The sequence below is a fragment of the Canis lupus genome, chromosome 22 (assembly GCF_011100685.1).
Source record: "Canis lupus familiaris isolate Mischka breed German Shepherd chromosome 22, alternate assembly UU_Cfam_GSD_1.0, whole genome shotgun sequence".
In the NCBI taxonomy this organism is placed as follows: Eukaryota; Metazoa; Chordata; class Mammalia; order Carnivora; family Canidae; genus Canis; species Canis lupus.
In genome coordinates, this window is record NC_049243.1 from 35,561,912 (window position 1) to 35,570,372 (window position 8,461).

Below are 8,461 nucleotides of genomic sequence, written 5' to 3' on the forward strand. Positions count from 1 at the left end.
TTTCAAATATTCTCTTATTTGAGAATAAGCCCAACCAAAATCTTGGCTGCAAACTCTGAGGCACACTGCTAGAATTACTCAGATAAACAGTTCCTTAATTGCTGACCCAGGGAAAATAAAAAAATAAATAAGTAAATAACTCATTGTTGTTTTAAGTTGCTAAATTGATAGTTTGTTATGTAGCAATAGATAACTAAGATGCTCTAAACTAGAATATGCTCTTGGCATGTTGTTTTCCAGCCACTTACGGCCATTAAAACTAATTCTAGTACAGTATAAATCTTCAATTATATATCACATTAAAAATTTTGCTCTTATCCAATGCAGATTAAACTTTGGCTCAAGAAATTTAAAATTCTTCTTTATTACATCTTCTGGCACTACTTCTTCTGGACACACATCTTTTTTTATTGCAAGGCTTGTGAGGATGCAGCTTCCTTCTAATTTGTGGTTAGATTAGACTTTCCTAGCTGATATTAACTGCACATATTTTCTGAGTAATAATCATCCCAATGTTGTCCTTCTCATGGGATGCATATATGGGGTTTCTGAAGCTATCCAACTTCCCAGTTTGCTGATGTGGAAGACTTGGTGCTGATCCAACCTCTTCTATCTCTCCAGCTTTCCAACTTTGCCTCCGGTGGGCAATAATAGCCCTTATTACTGGCCTCTTGCTACAAACTCTCACCTGTTGAGAAATGTCTTTATTTAGGGTATTATAATACAACTCAACTACATTACTTTCCATGGTGTTCATTTGATCAACCACAAAATCATATACCTTCACTCAAATATGTGATATAAGTTGTGACAGTTCCAGGGTCAGCTTCTTTTTGTGATCTTCCCTCTTTCTGAGATTTCATTTTTTCCTTCTCTGAAATGAAAAGAGCGTCTTTAACACCTTTTACCCACACTGATATGAAGTGGGAAAATTAATGTTTCCTTATGGTTCTTATGGGCACCTTTGGTTTCCCAAAATTTTTGCCTAGAAGATCTCTTCTATTTGTGTCAGGAAGACAACAATGAAGCACTGTTCTTACTGCTATATTGGGGAGGAAATCAACATTTCAGGAAACATAGTACCCTTAAAATGTCGATGACAATGCCTCGTCCCTCTTCTTCTTCTAAAATGGGTGAGGATTTAGTGGTTTTCTTACACCTCTTTCTGTTCTATTTTTAAAAGCCTTATCTTGATGGATTGCTGTTGCCATAGTAAGAATATGGAGAGTTCTTGGTACTCTTTATCCCCCCCAATATTAGACTGTAGCTGCAATTTACTTGCTTTGTGTTTAGCAAAAAAATAGAGACTAAACTGGCATTTCTTTTTTTTTTTTCTTATTTTTACTAGTGTGTTGGTTTGAATAAGTTAATGTCTCTGAGACTTAATTCCTCAACTGAGGTACTTAAGTTGGACTGCAAGATTAATAGTTCTAATGCTGTATGGCTATTGTCAATACCACTATTATGACCTTAAATGTAGATATATTTATTTGGGTATATTCCTAAGGGTGGAGTCCCTGAGTCATGTGATAATTCTATATATAATTTTTTGAGAAAATGACAGAATGTTTTCAATAGTGACTAAATGATAATACATTCCTATCAGCAATGTAAGAGTGTTCCAAATCCTCCATGTCCTCACGAATACTTTAAAAAAATTATACAATCCTAGTGTGAGTGAAGTGATATCTCATTGTGGTTTTGATTTCCATTTACTTAATGACTAATAGGATTGAACATCTTTCCATGTATTTGATTGACATTTGAATATCTTCTTTGGAGAAGGTTCTATTCAACACCTTTGTTCATTTTTTAAAAATTGGGTGGTTTAGCTTTTTTGTTGTTGAGTTGTGATAGTTCGCTATACATTCTACACTATTCTCAGATGTAACTTGCAATATTTTCTTTCGCTCTATAAGTTATCTTTTTTACTTTCTTAGCTAATGTCCTTGATGTACAAGTCTTTTATTTTGATGAATCCCACTTTTTCTATTTTTCTTTTGTTGCCCGTGTTTTGGATATCACATGTGAAAATTCCATTGCCAAATGCAAGGCCATGAAGATTACTCCTATATTTTCTCTAAGAATTTTACAACTTCTAAAAAAAAAAAAAAACAAAACAAAACAAAAAAAAAAAAGAATTTTACAACTTCTGATATAGTTTTGAGTACCTGGAGTGAAATAGCATTCTCTTGCCTAACTTTTGTAAGAAATATTTCAATCTTTAACCATTGAATATGATGTTAGCTGCAGTTTTTTCATAAAATAATGTCGTAATCATTATCTTGACCATCAACCTGCATATTTTATGGGCTTCATTTGTAGTTACAGTATAGGGCAGAGGCAGGGACTAGGCTAGATACTGTGCTAATCAATGGGTTTGGTCTCAGGAATGTCAATCTCAATGTGTGACAAACTAATGTTCAGTATGGATAACTATAATACACTAAGGAATTCTATGTAATCATCCTAAAAATAAAGAGTAAGAGAATAGATGTGTCTAAAAAGTACTGGTGCTATGGATTGTGGCCATTTCCATTGCAACATTTTTTTTTTTTTAATTAGTGGCCATGTCATAGACTCCTCAATACAGGTAGTCTCTCTTATTTGTGAATTCCATATTTGTGTATTTGCCTAGTCACTATGATATTTATTTGTAACCCAAAAATCAATATTCATTGTGCTTTGGCAGTCATTTGCAGACATGCACAGAACATGAAACATTTGTACCACTTTATGTAGATGTTCCTAGTTGAGGTCAAACAAGGCTAAGCTTTACCTTCTTCTTTCAGCTCTCACAGAGATGACCAAAAAATGGAGTTGATATGGAGCAGTGCAGTGTAGTGCAAGAAATTTGGCTCTGTGAATGGTTGGGTTGGATTTGAGAACCAACTCTGACACCTGCTAGCAGGGTGGTCTCAGGAAAGTCACTTACATTTGAACCTCATTTTTCTTTTCTTAAAGAAAATGGACTTTGTGAGGATGCACTGTTTTATGATTTAAGAATATAATGATATATATATAACATATAATATATTATTTATATATATCTGGAATATTTCAGAAGCAGTTCAATATTCTCTAATTCATTGTTTATGGTGATTTTATAGAACCATACTACCACGAATAACAATGATCAGTTGTCTTTGTTTATTGTATACTTAGTAAATGAATGGCTACTGTACATTGGGTTGGTATCCCTTTCAAGAGAGTTCTGATACTGGGATGCTGGATGGCTCAGTTAGTTATGCATCTCACTCTTGATCTCAGATCAGGGTCTTCATCCCAGGTTCATGAATTCAAGCTCATTACTGGGCTCCATGCTGGGAGTGAAGCCTACTTAGTGAAATAACAAACAAAAAACCCAGTTATGAAAAAAATAAAAAAATAAAAAACAAACAAAAAAACCCAGTTATGACACTCAATATAAAATTTGAAACATTTAACATTAATGAGTTAACTTGCTGTATTTATGGTAGAAAATAAATGACATGTGAAGATAAGAAAATTAGAGAATATCAAATATAAATCCTAGCTTTGGGGAATAATGAATATATACATTACCTTGATTATGGTGATAATTTTCTGGTTTTATATGTATGTCAAAACAGATAAACTTATATATTTTAATTATAGTTCGATAGCACTGTTGATAAACAGCAATCATAAGTCAAAAAAAGTAGAAGAATAGTGGCAATATTGGGAACACATTGGAAGCAAGATGAAATTAAATTCAAGTAAGTGGTTGACAACAGAATTCAAAACTAAGACTATTTATAATGATGAATTACACTACTTTGTTTTCATGATTACATAAAGACCTTCTACTTCACCTCTCAGGATGGAGCAATGTCCTAGTAATATTTTTTGGCAACACGTACCAATGTGCTCACTCATGGACTCCTCACAGAAGTAAAGTGACAGATCTGATTGATAAAAATGTTGAGAACATAAGAGCAACTTGTCCACATCTTCACAATGAATGTGCTTTCTAAAAATAGCACATGCTCTTCTTAACATCAATGAGTTTTCTTACCTGCTTGATCATTAATGGTACTTGATGATGATTAAGTTAAAGTGGTTTTCCTATTCATTTTCTGCCATCAAGTAGTGAGGTAACTTTAATAGGCTCTCCTTTTCCTTGAGGAAGACATTTCTATTTCTAAACTTTCAAATATGCGTAGCTAGGAAGTAAATGTCATTACGATTTCAATCCTAGGTTTGGTAAAAATGTAGAAGGCTTTTCACCATTTGCTCCAATTTAGAATTCAGTAGGTGCAGAGATATGAAAAATTGGACAACAAACGTCACACTGAACTCCTGTGAACTGTGATTGGACAATGTTTCCTGGATAGTAAATTGTAAATTCAACTGGGGTAACTGGAAAACAGAGTTACATCATTCAAACCAAAATAGTGCCTTGTTTTGTTTTCTATTTTAAACACAATTTATTTTTTAATAAACGAACATGGTCTGTTTTCCTATTCTATCCTTCTATTCTGTCCTTTCTGACATAGCTCCAATTTTGTTTAAAATTTCATCATTAATGGCCATGTGTTTAGGGAATGACACTCTCTCTAGTTTAAAGGGTATAAAATTATTTGTTCAGGACAACAGTGATTATCTTATTCCCTTGCTATTTTTGTTTGTTTGTTCCAGCAGAAGTAGCCCAATTCTGGTTAATGAGAACTGAAAGAAAGTCTGGGAAGTCACTAAAAAAATTTATTTCCTTGATAATAAAAAGTGCTACATACTATAAATATCTCTCTTCCCACTTATTTTTTGGATATTTTCATATTTTTACTGTTTATGCCCAGAATAGACATGTCAAAATACTAAAGACATAATCTATCAACATGTTGAGAATTGCACAGCAAAATAATGAAAAAATGAGTTCCAGAGATGTTGTGTCTCTTAATTATTCACATCTTGAACTGGAGCTGTTTCTATACAACTTGTTATTTGAGATAATGACCATTTTGGGAGTGTGGGAGGGTAACCTACTTTTTAGTTTGTTTTAAGTAATTTTTAATCTCTACGATTATAACTAATATAACTATGTGTGACTGAATGAGTATACTGGTGTGATGGTGTTAAGTATCTGCAACTGAACACTTGACATCATCTATCTGTAAAGCATTTGACTTCTAAACAGGCATATATGCTTAATCATGAGAAATAAAAAAGGGAAATAATTGCAAATGAACAATGTGTAACTGAATTAGCATACAAAACATGCAGACTAATATGCAAAAAGTAGAGAAATAGAACATTTAAATAAAGTTGTGAAACTTCTTCAATGATAAATAATCTATATTACAGACTTTTTGATAACAATTCATAAGCTTGCTTCTTGAGGGATTATCCAAATCTATGAAGTAGAATATGGAAAACTATAATTTGAAACTCCTTTTTGGAAAGATTTTGAATTGAAGAATTATATGAATTATTGAAGGACAAAGGTCGTTCACTAAATCAAATTCAAAATATGTTCATTTAAAATGTATGTGCTGTATCCTGTGTCTAATTCATCCTCATTGCTGAGGCATTAAAAAAAATAACACAATGGGAAAACAAATTTGATTTTACAAATTGTGTTTTTTGTTTTGTTTTGTTTTGTTTTATATTGAAATTGAGAGGGCCTGGCAATTCGTGTTTGTACTGTGGGCAGAGTAAAATTTCAGAATATAAAGTTGAATATATAATTGAAGGCCCCACGTTTATATTCTTATATGGAACATGGAGGAAAGATAGGGAAGAAAAACATACTTCTGCCTCAATGAACTTAACTTTTAAATTATTTTCTGGATATATTTGACTTAGGAACTGGGCCTGTCCTTTCCTCAATATGTTCTAATTCTTATTTCTTTTTAAAGATCTCTGAATTTCTTTCAAATTGAATATCTGTTTCTATTAAACACATAGCCACTTTTCTTCTCCTTTATAAATATTTGGTTATGTAAGACATAAAATTAATATTATCTGTAACTCTGGTTATAATCTTTCTGTGTAGGATCATTTTGACATTAAAAGCATTTGACACATTATATAACTTATTCTGGAATGATATTTTTAAGATTATTTATTTATTTATGTATTATTTATTTATTCATGAGAGACACAGAAACATAGGCAGAGAGAGAGGCAGGATCCCTGAAGGGAGCCCGATGTTGGACTCAATTCCAGGACCCCAGGATCACAATCTGAGCCGAAGGCCGATGCTCAACCACTGAGCCACCCAGGCATCCTTGGAGTGATATTTCTTAATTAGTTAATTGGCTTGTATGACTTCTAGTCTGAATCTGTTTGACTTTTGAATCTGATTCATAAATATTTTATTAAATTCATTAACATGTAAATCATTTAGCAACAGCGGCTCTTGATTAATTTTCTCTCTTTTCAGAGAGGGCTTTTTGTAGTCATTTTCAGTTCCTATAAGGAAAATTAAATTTAAAATTTAATTTGGAAAATAAGTTTATGGAACTTTGATTTTCCATTTTTTCTAGTTCTATAACATTAGTTGTTAGACTAAAAGAGGTTAATAATTTGTCCAAATGTGCCAATAATTATACACATTACACATAGACAAACACACACAGTGGACATAAAGTTTCAATATACAAGATGAATAAATTCTAGAGATCTGCTAAACCACAATGTATTGCAATATTAACTGTAGAGTACAGTAATGTTAACTATAGTGCATTGACACTTAAAAACAAACAAACAAAAAAAAATAGAGGTGCCTAGCTGGCTCAGTTAAGCATCTGAATCTTGATTTCAGCTAAAATCCTGATCTCAGAGTCATGGTGATTTCAGTGTCCTGAGATGAAACCCTGAATTGTGCTCTATTCTTAGCACAGAGTCTGTTTGTCCCTCTACCTCTGCTCCTCTCCGCTGCTCGTACTCTCATTCTCTCAAAATAAATAAACAAAAAAATAAATAAAGACAAAAACAAATAAATAAATACTCAGTACTCCCATACCAACCTTGATGACTAAGATTTTCATCCAGTATTACTGTGTAATTCCTAATCCAAACGACACCCTGTATAATACCGTACTTACTATTTACAGGATTCTTCATGTCTTCAGACATTTCCTTAGTGATCCTTTAATTTATGCCTTATTTTGAACCCTGTTGTCATAAAAACTGTATCACATATAGCTGTCACAAGCAGAGAATATTTTATCACTCTGGTTTCTCACTGCTCAGGTTTAAGAAATGGAACCATCCTGTTCTCTTTTGCTGCAGCCAAAACACTATACATACTTCTAGTTTATAAGCTTGAGCTCCATTAAAGAGGACTTCATTTGTCTACGCTATTACCATTCCTCACTGCTTTCAGTTACTGATTTTTTAATCACGTCTCAACTTATTAAAGTCCTTACCACCTGAATTAATAGCTATTATTATGTTTTCTTATTACTTATTTTACCATGATGTTATGATTTCAGATGATCCATAAATATCATATGTCTGTAGATTATTTACCCAGTACACACACACACACACACACACACACTCACAAACACAGAGAATTTGTTCCTCCATTGCCCTTTATTATACCACTTTAACAGTCATATCCTGAACATTCTGTTATTACTTACTGAATTATATATGATAAGCTGATTTTAACCACTCCACTTTTTTTTTTTTTTTTTTTTTGCTTACCACTTCATATTTTTTCCTGCTCATTTGCCCTAAAAGATTCTTTAACCACGTGGTGGTGTCCTGTTTACTGATGCCACCACATTTAAATTTTTTTCTACTTCACAGTAAGTTTCTCTTTTCTCCGAATTAGATTATGGGCAATAAAACTACCCTATAATCACTGTAAAAGGTACACACCTATCTTATTCTTGCTTCTGTTTCTTTGTTTTTGTTTTTTTTTAAAGGTTTATTTATTTATTTGAGAGAGAAAGAGTATGAGCCGGAGGGGCAGAGGAAGAGGAAGAGAGAATCTGAAGCAGACTGTGCACTCGGCACAGAGCCCAAAGCAGGGCTGGATCTCACGACACAGAGATCATGACCAGAGCTTAAACCAAGGGTCCAACACTTAACCGACTGCACCACCGAGGCACTCCTCTATCTTATTTCTATCATATATGCCTGAGGAAAGAAAATCCCCAAACAATACAGTTCACAATAATAAAAAGACAACTACAGACAGAACAAAACTAATTCATGTTTTCACCTAAATAGTTCAATATTACTGAATGAAAATCACCCAAGAGTAATTTACATTACCATAAAATTATGACCACAACAAGCCTCAAATATGCATTTAACACTCCCCAACAGTTCCATATTACTTCCCTTGTAAATAGAATGTACTATTGTACAGCTTCATGTTGATCTTAATATTGTCCATATGGCACCACACTTCAACTCACAAAAGTTTGGGAAATACAGTAAATGTTAGGAAACTGCTCTTAAATTTCAAACTTCTCATTTAATC